General features: G+C 38.3%; 1 pseudogene across 1 annotated transcript; it reads left to right on the top strand.

Annotated features, from left to right (window-relative positions):
* Positions 1 to 5,496: 5,496 nt before the first annotated feature.
* On the top strand, positions 5,497 to 6,525 carry LOC308240163 (CBY1-interacting BAR domain-containing protein 1-like; annotated as a pseudogene). Its single transcript has 2 exons — positions 5,497 to 6,032; positions 6,141 to 6,525. The product of its transcript is annotated as a CBY1-interacting BAR domain-containing protein 1-like (transcript).
* The last annotated feature ends 8,797 nt before the right edge of the window (positions 6,526 to 15,322 follow it).

Raw genomic sequence — 15,322 nt, forward strand, 5'->3', positions numbered from 1 at the left:
GTGGGTTGTTTTTATTAGAAAAGTAACTCCTAATCCTAAAAAATGTATCAATTCCAAACTCCAAAACTTTGTTCTATTCTCCATTAGCCACGCTCTTAATCTAGATAGCTATTTCACGAATAATACTGCATAGATAATTGGGTGGAAAATGATACACATATAAATATAATTTGAAAAAAATTCAAGGTGTATAACCTATAGAAAAGTTGCATTCTGATTTACCCAGATGAGATAGTTAAAGGAGAAATCTCATAGTAGGGCCACTATAGTGAAAGGTACTTTATTTTCATTACAATAATTGTGTATCTTTAATAAATGTCAAGTTTTCATAAGGGGTATATAAAATATAACAATTCATAGGGGTGGGAAGAAAACTCAATGCTAACCAAATAAAATAAAAATGAAAGGATTATTCATATTCACACTAAGTCTTCTCACAATCGTACTGTGAGTTACAGTGTAAATGCCAGTACTGCCTTCATCTTTTTATTTTAAAAAGTAAAGAAATAGAAGAATGGGTAAGAAAGAGGAAAACAGGAAAGTGGGTCTTTGAAGATTATAAATTCTGTGTCCTTACAATTCAAACAATTGAGTTAAGGGTAGGATAGCTGTCAGAGAAATCCAACCCAGAAAGCCCGAGCATCTCACAGCAGCATATCGTTCCATAGCCATTTACATAGGGACTCGTACAGTCAATGCAATAAAATGAAACATACACTTTCCCTTGTGAAACATGATGCAGTTGTTGCTAAGCTTCAGATATGACAGTTCCCTAAGCAGCTTTTGGATATATACTTAGGACCCTATGCTAGTGGTGGCCCCTCATGACAGATGAGCAATTCTCTACTTAAACAGGCTCAAAGTCCCACTGAAGCAAAAAGGAAGAAAGGTTTTTTCCTTTTCCTTGGGTAAGAGTATTACTCTGTGAATACACAGATGCACTGTGAAGTGTCTGTGAAATGTCTCATCAACAGTGTTTACATTAACATTCATCTTCCTCCAACTTTTCACACCATAGAATATGGTCATACATGTTCATGTTTCGTAAAACTTAGCTTTGTTTCAAAGTTACTCATACTCCTCTTCTTTCTCTGTCACCATCACTGGTTTCCTTTCCTCATACCATGGAAATGTGAATAATACATATAAGGTTCTATCCTTTGGCTTTTCTGTGTTTTATTTATAATAATTTTATTTTTAAAGGCCTATTTATTCCATGTCTTCAATTTTCTATCACTTTTGAATGACTCCCAGATCCCTTTCTCCACACCTAACAACTCTACTGATCTCTAAAGCCATATTTCATGTTGTTGCCTGTAAAACTCTAACAATATGTATTTTGGATAGCAAGTCAAGCTGAATATATCTTCCCCTCCAAATCTAAGCTTCTCCTTTGGCCTTACTTATTTCCTGCTCCAACCATAAAATTTCTAAAACACAGGTTTAATTATATTGTTAAAAATATTTTCATAAACACCCATATACACTGAGTGGCCAGATTATTATGATCTCTGAATGCATAATAATCTGACCACTCAGTGTATATCCTATATAATAAAAGGCTAATATGCAAATTGTCCCCTCGACCAGGAGTTCGACCAGCAGGCAGGCCGGCCAACCACTCATGTCCCCTCCCCCTGGCCAGGCTGGCTGGACCCCACCCATGCATAAATTCATGCACCGAGCCTCTAATATATATATATATATATATATATATATATATATATATATATATACCCACACACACACACACACACACACACACACACACACACAGAGACACATACACACACTGAGTGGCCAGATTATTATGCATTCAGAGATCATAATAATCTGGCCACTCAGTGTATATCAGGTAAAAGGCCTTCCTCTGACTCTTAGAGCCATTCTGAGTCTGGAAGTGAAATATGAGAATATAGTATAATATAAAACTACTAGAGGCCCAGTGCACGAAATTCGTGCATGGGGGAGGGGCGTGTCCCTCAGCCCAGCCTGCACCCTATCCAATCTGGGACCTCTCGAGGGATGTCCGACTGCCCGTTTAAGCCCGATCCCTGTGGTGGGATTGGGCCTAAACGGACAGTCGGACATCCCTCTCACAATCCAGGACTGCTGGCTCCCAACTGCTCGCCTGCCTGCCTTCCTGATTGCCCCTAACCACTTCTGCCTGACAGCCTGATAACCCCCTAACTACTCACCTGCCAGCCTGATTGATGCCTAACTGCTCCCTGCCAGCTTGATTGCCCCTCTGCAGGCCTGGGTCCGCCTCAACTGCCTTTCCCTGCAGACCCGGTCACCCCCAACTGCCCTCCCCTGCAGGCCTGGTCACCCCTAACTGCCCTCCCCTGCAGGCTGGTCTCCCTCAACTGTTCTCCCCTACAGGCCTGGGTCCCCCCCAACTGCCTTTCCCTGCAGGCCTGGTCGCCCCCAACTTCCCTCCTCTGCCGTCTTGGTAACCCCTAATTGCCCTCCCCTGCTGGCCATCTTGTGGTGGCCATCTTGTGTCCACATGGGGGCAGGATCTTTGACCACATGGGGCAGCCATCTTGTGTGTTGGAGTGATGGTAAATCTGCATATTACTCTTTTATTAGATAGGATAGAGGCCTGGTGCACAGGTGGGGGACAGCTGGTTTGCCCTGAAGGGTGTCCTGGATTAGCGTGGGGGTTTCCTTGCAGCATGGGGCGGCCTGGGCTAGGGGCCTGTGGTGGTTTGCAGGCCAGCCACACCCCCCTGGCGACCCAAGCGGAGGCCCTGGTATCTGGGGTTTATTTATCTTCTACAATTGAAACTTTGTAGCCTGGAGCGGAGCCAAGCCTTCTGCTTGCTCCGTGGCGGCAGCCATTTCTGTTTGGATTTATGCATCTTCTATCATGAAACTTTGTAGCCTTGAGTGGAGGCCTAGGCCGGCAAGGGCAGGCAGAAAGCTTTGCTTCCTCCATTGCCGGGGAAACCCAAGCCTCCCTCCTGCTCTCTGTGGCCGTAGCCATCTTGGCTGGGTTTATTTGCATATTCGCTCCTGATTGGCTGGTGGGCATGGCTGGTGGGTGTGGCTTGTGGGTGTAGCAGAGTGATGGTTAATTTGCATATTACTCTTTTATTATATAGGATTGGTTTAAGAATCAAACAGAATAGCGTTCAAGGTTATGCTCAGCCACATAATAGTAATATAATATAGGCCAAGTCAATTAACATTTTGGGATATCAAATTACTTATACAAAAAGGATCCTTTCAATTTTAAATCTGTATTATGTGGTTCTACTTTCCAAGCTCATCTATCAGGAACCTCTTAGTACGTACTCTGCCGCAGTCTTTCCACTGCAAGGGTTCAGGAATCGGGAGAAGGGCTGCACATAAATGCATAAACTAGACAAGAAATATAAATTTGGGAGGCATGGGGGAGCCAGGGGAGGCTCCACTTTCTAGTGAAGTGGGCTCCCTAAATCTCTGGACCCAGGGCTTTTTATTCACACATTTTGCCCTTTAGCAAAGCAGATATACATATCAAAGGTAAGGTTTGGTAAACAGTATAACATTATCAGGTTAGGCGAAATGCCTTCGGCTGTTCCATCAGCAGGTAATAACATGCAGATTTTTAGCCCTGCTGAATATGTCCACTCAACCTTTTGAGGACTTCTCGCATCTATTATGACCCGCTGGACTTAGCCTCCAGCAGTACCCTGTACTTCAATCATTCAGAACTATTACTATGTCTTCAATGTGTACATTCCCACCACCATTTCTCTCTATCTCTGCCTATTGAATACTTCATCTATTCTCAAGGTGTTGTGCAAATGTCACTTACTCCACTAACCAGAAGAGATCTTTGCTTTTTACAAGTCCAGTAGTATTTCATTTAATCCTTCAGTTCACTCACCATGTATTTCTTTATATTTTCATTTTATTTTCTCACTACATAATTAGTGCTTGAAGAATATCATATCTTAAAATGTGAAATTTTGATATAGAAGGGGACTCATCTTGTACTATTTTCTATCCAATGTAGGAAGTGTTGTATAAAGCATCGTTCGTCAACCTTTAGGACCTCACGGACCACCAGTTGGCGATGCTATTATAAAGTGTTCTATAATATCACTCACAGATAGAAATACTAATAATGCTTAGATAATTTCTGTGAAAGGGTTTCCTGCCTTATGAGGTAACCTAGCCAATAGACAGAAATATTTCATGATGAAAAGTTCTTCCAGCTAGTGAGACAAGAGGTTCTCTATAATTTTTACATATTGTTACTTTTCTGATTGGCAGCTTGGAATGCCTATGTTTTCTCCATTTTGGTTACTGTTCCTATCATGAGGAATGCTGATGCCTTACCAAAAGTAAAAATCACAGATCTGTGGCATAGCTTTTGAATTTCTGTATCACTTTCTCCTTTGTGTCATACCAAAGGCACTATAACATCTTGATACCAACTTCAGCTCACTACCCTCCTTAGGATGATTTTCATCATGCATTTCCTTAAGATTTTTCTTTCATTCATTACAAAACTCCTTCATGCTATCAAATATACCAGAGATCAGGAATTCATTCTTTGAGCTCATTAATCCATCTATCCATTCAACAAATATGAAGTGCCTTCACATGCCTGACACTGTGTTGGGCTCTGGGGACAATACAGTAAACAAAATGAGACATGGAGTCTGTCAGAAAGAAGATCATAGCATAGTAATCAAGAAAGATAGTCTTTAAAAGTTGATACTTTAAGCAAAAACAGCAAGAATGCTAAAGGTGTTAAGAAGAAAAGCACTGAATAGCATTTAACAGAAGTGGTTGTCCTAGTCAGAGAAACATCTTTGTAAAAATGATATTTGAGCTGAAATATGAAGAATTAATATCAGTGAACCAAGCAAAGCATAGGGGGAGAACGAAATTCTAAGCAGAAAGAAAAGAATATAAAAGGACCTGGAGCCAGGAAACACAAGGACATTTTGATAAACTGAGGTGGGGGATCAGAATATCAGGAAAACAGAAAGTATGTTAGGAGTTGAGGTTGGAGAGGAAAGCAAGAGCCAAAGACTATGACACCATGTTAAAGATTTGAGTTCTGTCTCAATAACAGAAGATAACATTGAATTTGGGAGTGGGGGGCTGGGCAGTAAATGATCAAATATGCATTATTTTTATTGAGGTATAATTTACAAACAATGAAATGTTCTCATATCTTAAGTGTTCTGATGAATGTATATGAAGTCACATAACATTTCCATCAAGCCAGAAAATTTGTGTCCCTTTCCAGTTAATCCTTTACTCCAGAAGAAACCACTGACCTGAATTCTATCACTTTAGGTAATGTTTGCTTACACTTAACACATCATGTAAGTGGAATCATGCAGTATTCAATCTTTAAATTAGCTTATTTCTCTCACCAAAACATAGTTGTGTTTTGTCTCATCTATGTTGTACATATATCTACTGGTGGTTGGACTATTAAGAATGAATGAGGGCTCGGTCCAGGGTCTCAGTGGTGTGTGAGGCAAGATGCTGAGGCGCAACTTGGAACACCAGGATGCTCAAACCAGACAACTGCAAAATGCTGTCACAAATGTGGAGAAGCATTTTGGAGAGCTGTGCCAAATATTTGCTGCTTACGTGCGGAAAACTGCCAGGCTGCGGGACAAAGCAGACCTCCTGGTGAATGAAATAAACGTGTACGCCTCTACAGAGACCCCAAATTTAAAGCAGGGCCTGAAAAACTTTGCTGACGAGTTTGCCAAACTTCAGGATTATCGACAAGCAGAGGTTGAAAGACTTGTAGCCAAAGTAGTTGAACCATTGAAAGCTTATGGGACCATGGTAAAATTGAAACGAGATGACCTCAAAGCAACATTAACAGCAAGGAATCGAGAAGCCAAACAGTTAACTCATTAGAAAGAACACGCCAGCGAAACCCATCTGACCGACATGTTATTTCACAGGCAGAAATTGAATTACAGAGAGCTACAATGGATGTTACTCGAACAACTCGTCAGCTGGAAGAAACTATTGACAATTTTGAAAAGCAGAAAATAAAGGATATAAAGAGAGGAAGGGAGAGGGATAGAGAGTCAGAAACATCGATGAGAGAGAAACATCGATCAGCTGCCTCCTACACACCTCCCACTGGAGATATGCCCGCAACCAAGACTATATTTTCAGAATTTATCACTATTGAAATGCTGTTTCATGGCAAAGCTTTGGAGGTCTACACTGCTGCCTACCAAAATATACAAAAGATTGATGAAGAAGATTTAGAGGTTTTCCAAAATTCTCTGTATCCACCAGATTATTCATCTAGTTTAGATATTGTAAGAGCAAATTCAAAGTCACCACTTCAGAGATCACTGTCAGCTAAGTGTGTATCTGGAACAGGACAGGTACCCACTTGTTGACTAAGAAAGGATCAACAAGCAGATGATGATGAGGAAGAGGATGAAGACTTAGATGTAACAGAAAAAAATTAATTTTCTTAAACTTCACATTTCCATTTTTATCTTAAATGCCTTGGAATCCAGAATTACTAAATTGTAAAACTTTATACTGGCTTGATACATCAAACTTCAAAATGAAATCCTTCTAGAAATGTAAAATAAAGGAAATTTATGTTGACAAAAAAAAAAAGAATGAATGAGGAAGACTCAAAGTCTTTCAGAGGGTTATTACTGTATTTAGTATAAAGAAAATTTTATGATAATTGGTTTAATTAGAGATGGATGCAAATGGTTGGTTTCAACAGATACAGTAGGTCCTTGGGTTATGTCAGAGATCTGTTCCTATGGCACGATGTAACGTGATTTTGGCCATAAGTCAGAACCCACCTATATAAGCACCTACGTCACTCACATGGAGCACATACACAGCAGTAATGAAGTGAAACAGTAAAAAAAAATTAAAAGAAAGATAATTCCTGACCTTTACTTGTGGTAAATAAATAATAAAAAACATAAAGCACATATGTACATACGTCGAAATGACGGAACTTTTTTTTTTATGAATACTGTAAATGGGAGATGGCGACGTAACCACGAAACGACGTAAGTTGAGTCTGACATAACCCAAGGACTGCCTATATTAAGAAAGAGGTAAAAATAACTGGAATGTCATAATGAATTGCAGGTTGAGGTAAAAGCAATGGAGGAATCAAAGGTAACTCCATCTTTTTTGCTTATGCAACTAGTGGCATGGTTGTATCACATAGCAAACTGTGGAAACGTGAAGAGGAGCATATTTTGGACATGTTGGGGAGATTTTGTGTATTCTATTTTGGGCTTGTTGAGTTTGAGGTAGCACCTTTGAGCCACCCAAGTGGCAATATCAAGTAAAAAACTCAATATATAGGGTGGGGCAAAAGAAGGTTTACAGTTGTGAGCATGTGAAACAGTTTATTCTTGTATTATTATTTAGTAATTTTTGTATTATTTTCCACACAAACAACTGTAAACCTACTTTTGTCCCACCTTGTAAATGTAGCTCAGAGAAGAGGCCTGGGATAAACTCTTTAACCTTTTTCTAGCAGGTAGAGCAGTTTTAATTTATACTATGCAGAAGTGGTGTTTGCCTTAGACTCTCGATTCCAATAATTACAGGCTGTTGTTGTTCCTTGTGATTAAGCCCCTATCCCAGTGGTTGGCAAACTCATTAGTCAACAGAGCCGCAGTTTGCCGACCACTGCCTTAGGCCAATATATAAACACTACAGTTTTTCCCATAGGACCAGACTCTACATGGGTGAAATTAAACTACTAAACATTGAGATCTGTAAATGGATTTTAGTTCCTGAATTCCTGGTTTCTAAAGGCTACTGGGAGCATGGATTTAAGTGTGACTGATTAACTCTACTTCCTACTACCCTCTCCCAACCTGCTAGAGTAATTGACTTTTTCACAGATAAGGAGGAGGGTAATATCTTTCTTCAAAACAGCAAATACATAGGCTCCAAAATCTCTTTACTTCTTTTGGCATCAGTTCCCTGTAACTATACATGTCTAAGAGACTGCCTTTCTCATGCTAAGTAATTAGACTCTTGTATGCTCTCATCCAACAAGAAAGCCTGTCTTCAACAAGAAACTCACAGATAAAAAGACCCATGATTTACTGAGTTTTATTGTATATCTTTTTTTTTTAATATATTTCATTGATTTTTTTACAGAGAGGAAGGAAGAGGGATAGATAGTCAGAAACATCGATGAGAGAGAAACATCGATCAGCTGCCTCCTGCACACCTCCTACTGGGGATGTGCCCGCAACCAAGTTACATGCCCTTGACCAGAATCGAACCCGGGACCTTTCAGTCCACAGGCCGACGCTCTATCCACTGAGCCAAACCAGTTTTGGCTTTATTGTATATCTTACAAAGAACCACGTACATTAAAGTACTGAATAAACATATCAAATCATGACTTTATGCACAGATAGACAAGAGATATGGAAGAGCAAGAGAGACAGTTATCTTTAACTAGAGGCCCGGTGCATGAAATTCGTGCACTCGGGAGTGAGGGGGGGTCTCTGCACCCTCTTGCAGTCCAAGAGCCTTTGGGGATGTCCGTGGGCAGCAGGCCTAAGCCATCAGTCAGACATCCTTAGTGCTGAAATGGAGGTGGGAGAGGCTCCTGCCACTGCCGCTATGCGCACAAGCTGTGAGCCCAGCTTCTGATGGAGCCCAGCTTCTGATTGAGCGGCACTCCCCCTGTGGGAGCACTGACCACCAGGGGGCAGCTCCTGCACTGAGTGTCTGCCCCCTGGTGCTCAGTGCACATCATAGCGACCTGTCATTCCGCTGTTCTGTCGATTTGCATATTAGCCTTTTATTATATAGGATATGCAAATCTCATTCAAACCACGATTTAAAGTGTTTTACAAGAACCAGCAAGAAGAAGCAACCCTGGCCAGTGTGGCTCAGTTGGTTGAGCATTGTCCCATACAAAAAGTCTCTGAGTTTGATTCCTGGTCAGGGCACAGCCCAGGTTGCAGGTTCAGTTCCAGTTCAGGGTGCATACAGGAGACAACTGATCAAAGTTACTTTTTTACATTCATGTTCTCTCTCTGTCTCTCTGTTTCTGTCTCTCTCTCTCTTTCTTTCCTCCCTTTTCCCTCACGCTCTCCTCTCTCCCTCTCCCTTCATCTCTAAAACCAATAAAAACATTTTAAAAAGAAGTTAAGTTGATCTAGAGCACTAAAAGAATTCTTAATTCATAACATAAAAATAACAACATTACATGATTTGTGAATGTAAAATGCCTGAGGAAAGAGCAAGGAAAAAAGCATTTCAATAAAAATAGCAACTTTTTAAATATTTAAATATACTGGCTTCCCAAAGTCTTTCTTCCTCTAAAAACTCTACTTAAGATGAATTGGCTCATTTGTTTCAAAGGAAATTTAAAGTGAATTAACTTTGGAACACACACTAATGCTGGAATGTGAGAATATAAATATAAATGTAGATTGAGTTCTGTGTACTTTAAACTTTAGTCAATCATACATAAAACCAGTGGTTCAGAAGCACCTACTCCAATATTTCTCAAAGTTTGTTTCAAAGATCACACTTAATACCTAATCCTGAATGATATTCAAAATAAAAGAGGGATTGTGATTATACAATTTTTGGAAAGTGTATACAATACTATACTCTTCTTGCTTCACAGAATATAACAGCATATTAAAGATTCCATAATTATGAGGCATCTCCCAGTAATAAAACCTAAACTCCTTACTATGGCATAACAGGATCTAAATAAACGAGACCTTCACTGTATGTTGGACCTCATTCCCACCACTATCCATCTCAATATTACACTCCAGCAACATTGGCCTTCATGCTGGTCCTCAAATATATCAAGCTTATTCCCATATCCAGGCCTTTGAATTTGCTCTTTCCTCTAATTTGAAAACTCCATCCCCCATCCACATCATAGCATGGTTGGCTCCCTCATTTCATTCACAGTTCTACTCAAATAACAGCTGCTCTGAGAGGTCTTCCTTTATCTCCTATCTAAAATGAACCCCACCTCTGCCATTCTTCATCATGTATTCTACTTTAATATACTTCACAGCAGTTTTATGTAGCTGATATTAATGTTACATATTTGTTGTTCACCTACATCCATCCCTAAAGTCTTAGTGTCATAATGATGAGGCCTTCTTCTGTCTTCTTGAATGTTGATTAAACAGTACCTGGAGCAGAAATACTCACTGAATGAATGAATAAGCAAATGAATGAGTAAACCTGTTTACATTTGTTTAACCAAGTATTTCTTTTTTTTAATATTTAAATAACATTTTATTTCTGAATATAAAAGTGATACAAGACTATTATACAGCACTTTAAAAATGTAGAAAACTATAAAAAAGAAGTGTATATTTAATTCATTTTCTTTTTACACAAATGGAATCATGTGCTATATAATATTTGGTAAAGTATTTTTCTTTTAATAACATATCATGAACTTGGCCTCATAATTAAATATTCTTCAAATATAACTTTTAATTAATGTTTAGTGTTATATCCCATGGATGAATGATTTACTTTATTTTTTTATATTTTTATTAAGGTATTATATGTGTACATATCTTACCATTGCCTCCCCCACCCCACTCCCATACATGCCCTCACCCCCCAATGTTTTGCATCCGTTGGTTACTCTTATATGCATGCATATAAGTCCTTCGGTTGATCTCTAATTTCCCCCACCTCTCCCTAACATTCCCGCTGTAATTTGACAGTCTGTTTGAAGCTTTACTGTCTCTGTATCTATCCTTTTGTTCATCAGTTTATAATGTTCTTTTATTATCCACAAATGAGTGAGATCATGTGGTATTTTTCTTTCATTGACTGGCTTATTTCACTTAGCATGATGTTCTCCAATTCCACCCAGGTTGCTACAAATGGTAAGAATTCCTTTTTTATGGCAGCATAGTATTCCATTGTGTAGATGTACCATAGTTTTCTGATCCAGTCATCTGCTGGCAGGCACCTAGGCTGTTTCCAAATCTTAGCTATTGTAAATTGTGCTGCTATGAACATAGGGGTGCATATATCCTTTCTGACTGGTGTTTCTACTTTCTTAGGATATATTCCTAGGAGAGGGATTACTGGGTCAAATGGGAATTCCATTTTCAGTTTTTTGAGGAAACTCCATACTGTTCTCCACAGTGGCTGCACCAGTCTGCATTCCCACCAGCAGTGCACGAGGGTTCCTTTTTCTCCGCATCCTCGCCAACACTTGTCGTTTGTTGATTTGTTGATGATAGCCATTCTGACAGGTGTGAGATGGTATCGCATTGTCGTTTTGATTTGCATCTCTCAGATAATTAGTGACTTTGAGCGTGTTTTCATGTATCTCTTGGCCTTCCTTCTGTCTTCTTTTGAAAAGATTCTATTTAGGTCCATTGCCCATTTTTTTTATTGGATCATTTATCTTCCTTTTATTAAGTTGTATAAGCTGCCTGTAGATGTTGGAGATTAAACCTTTATCAGTGATAACATTTACAAATATGTTCTCCCATACAGTGGTGTTTCTTGTTGTTTTATTGATGGTTTCTTTTGCTGTGAAAAAGCTTTTTATTTTTATGTAGTCCCATTGGAGATAGAGGAAGATGTAAACAGATGGAAGAACATACCATGTTCATGGATTGGTAGAATCGACATCATTAAAATGTCCATACTACCCAAAGCAATCTATAGATTCAATGCACTCGCCATTAAAATACCAACTGCATATTTCACAGACCTAGAAAGAACTCTCCAAAAATTCATCTGGAATAAAAAAGACCCCGAATAGCTGCAGCAATCCTGAGAAAGAAGAATAAAGTAGGTGGGATCTCAATACCAGATTTCAAGCTGTATTACAAAGCCACTGTCCTCAAAACAGCCTGGTACTGGCACAAGAACAGACATATAGATCAATGGAATAGAATAGAGAATCCAGATATCGACCCAAACCACTATGTGCAACTAATATTTGACAAAGGAGGCATGAACATACAATGGAGTCAAGACAGTCTCTTCAATAAATGGTGTTGGGAAAATTGGACAGATACATGCAAAAAAAATAAAACTAGATCACCAACTTACACCATACACAAAAAATAAACTCAAAATGGATACAGGACTTAAACATAAGACGGGAAACCATAAAAATACTAGAGGAATTCACAGGCAGCAAAATCTCAGACATATGCCGAAAGAACTTCTTCACTGATACTGCCCCTAGGGCAATGGAAGCCAAAGAGAAAATTAACCAAGTATTTCCAAAATTGTTTGAGTGTGGTATTCTTCCTTCATGTGACACATATTAACATCATAAGGAACTAATGTTCTACAGAACACTTTTCAGAAAATCTGATCCCAGCTAATAAAATCTGGAAAAAGAGAATTTTGCCAGAGGCTTAAGAAGAATAAAATAGTCTGGTTGGTGGAGTATCTAAAACAACTGGAGAACTGTTAAAGCCCTCATGCTAGTTTTAATTGAGGAGAAAAAACAACAACTATTAAATATGATCATTAATATGCTTAATCTATATAAAACATTATTTTGTTTTCAAAGATTCTTTTACCTTATCTGACTGGTCAATTTATAAATTGTTAAGTCTCTATGCTTAAAAAGAAGTAATTACAAAAGGAGGCAGAGGTTACATTAACCAAACATTCTATTTGTATTAATGCAATAAAGAAAGTTATGATTAAGTTACCTAATGAAAGAACTAAACTCGGTTAATTAGTTAACTTATTTAAATAGGAAGGTGAAACAACATGACTCAGTTGTTCTTTATGATTAAAAACTTCTGTCTCCAACATATAAATAATATTCCACTTTCTATTTCCTATTATATTGAGGTAATGTTTTAAATTCACATCTAGAAACGTTTAATTAACTCTTGAATAATTTGAATGATAAAACCGTGGTCTCAAATAAGATTTGCTGTCCAGCTGGATCTACTCTTATTGTTTCCATTTATGTTAGCGTATGTGAACTAAACTTATACAATTAGAATAAAGTTAATGAGGTCTTTAACTCACCAAGAGGTAGAAGGGTACTTTTTATTGTGTTACAAAGGCAAAACTAATGTCAGCAAAGGCTTCCCTCAAAGTCTGGAGCATAACAACTTCCCTTCCAGCTGCCTGTTTGGGGTGGGGGTGAGCGTGGAGATGAGGGTGGCAGGCCCAGAAGGCTTTGGATAGTGAATATAAGGAGATAATCACTATTCTAACATTCAGCATGCTCTTTCTCAGAATATTAGATAATAAAAAGCAAAACATGAACAAACGGCCTAATTCTCAATCCCACAAATAAGAAAGCTGAGCAGTTCCAGCATTTCCAGAGAAACTTGTCTAACAGAGACACAAGAAAGAGCAGTGATGAAGGGTTTCAACTACATGTTAGTACAGAAGGAAGGAAAGAAGGTGAAAAAAAGAGAAGGAACGATGTGGTTTTCCACTTTAATGCTATAACTGGCACAACTACAGAAAGAATTTTAGATATTCTGATTTTACAAGGAACGGGGAGGAAATGTTAGAAGTGATTGTGCCCCTTTTTCCCAGAGCTTGCATTATGCAATAAGGACAATGCATTTATGTTATAATCAGCAATCTCATGAAAAATAAAATTGATATTACTCACTGAATAAGAGGCTACTTTTCAGAGAGAAAAGGTTATTGAAGATCTGCATGTATTAGAGTATGAATTTTAAATGATTTTTCTTAAAATGTCTTATGTACAAAGAATAAATGTTAACCCCCAAATTTTAAACTTAATGGACATTCCAATGTCCATTTTTTAAAACATTTAAAATCAATTATTACTTTTAATGTCACTGAATGACTCTGCCTATCACTCCTTTATCTGTAAATTCCAGGAGAATAGCATATCCCTGACTAGAGGTATATCTTTACATAAGCAGGTTTTCATTATTTATCAATGAGTTCAATTCTCTTAACATGCTAATGAAATGCCTGTAAAACATCAATAGACTTTATGAGACTTCCATTTCTACTAGTATGACCATCCAAGTACAATGGCAATTTAAAAAAGAAAGAACGAGCCCTAGCCAGTTTTGCTCAGTGGATAGAACACCGAAGGGTCCCAGATTCGATTCCGGTCAAGGGCACATACCTCGGTTGCAGGCTTCTCCCCAGCCTAGGCCCTGGTGGGGGCACATGCAGGAGGCAACCAATCGATGTGTTTCTCTCACATGGATGTTTCTCTCTGTCTTTCACTTTCTCTTCCACTCTCTCTAAAAAAAAAAAAAAAAAAAAAAATCAATGGAAAAATATCCTCGGGTGAGGATAAATATTAAAAAAAAAGAAAGAGTACCATGACTGAGAATCAACAGAAATAAACAGACTATTAACCCATCAAGACTTCAGGAATTGGAACTATAAGACATATTAAATAATTGTGTTTAATGTCTCAAAAAATAAATGTGAAGTTTGAAAATATAAATAATGGAAAGCATATCTAAAAGTATAAATAGAATTTCAGAATATTTAATTTATACTTTAATAATTTTTAAATTTTTAATTTGAGGTAAAATCATTAAATACGGCTAATAACATAAAAAAAAAAAACTGGAATACAGACCTAAAGAAATCATTGATACACATCATGGAAAGACACAGAGATGTAAAATACACAAAAAGACTCAGCCAGTGTGGCTCAGTGATTGTTGACCTATGAACCAGGAGGGCCAGGGTTTGATTCCCGGTCAAGAGCACATGCCCAAGTTGTGGGCTTAATCTCCAGTGTGGGGCATGCAGGAGGCAGCTGACCAGTGATTCTCATCATTGATGTTTCTATCTCTCTCTCCCCCTCCCTTCCTCTCTGAAATCAATAAAAATATATTAAAATACTCAAAAGGGATTTAAGAGATCTGAAAAATGAAGTGAAAAGTTTTACCACTCATATAATTAGAGTTCCAAAAGGGAGAGAAAGAAGGGGCAGAGGTAATACTAGAAGACTGAAATGGTGAATAATCTACAAATTCAGCAAGTACTATACACTGAGTGGCCAGATTATTATGATCTCTGAATGCATAATAATCTGGCCACTCAGTGTGTGTGTGTGTGTATGTATATATATATATATTAGAGGCCTGGTGCATTAATTCATGGTCCGGCCAGCCTGGCCAGGGGGAGGGGACAAGGGCTGTTGGCCGGCCTACCTGCTGGTTGAACACCTGGTCGAAGGGACAATTTGAATATTAGCTTTTTATTATATAGGATATACACTGAGTGACCAGATTATTATGCGTTCAGATATCGTAATAATCTGGCCACTCAGTGTAAATCTCAATAAAATAGTTTACCTATATTAATGTCAAATGAAATATACTTT

The sequence above is a fragment of the Plecotus auritus genome (assembly GCF_963455305.1).
Source record: "Plecotus auritus genome assembly, chromosome: X".
NCBI classification, from domain to species: Eukaryota; Metazoa; Chordata; class Mammalia; order Chiroptera; family Vespertilionidae; genus Plecotus; species Plecotus auritus.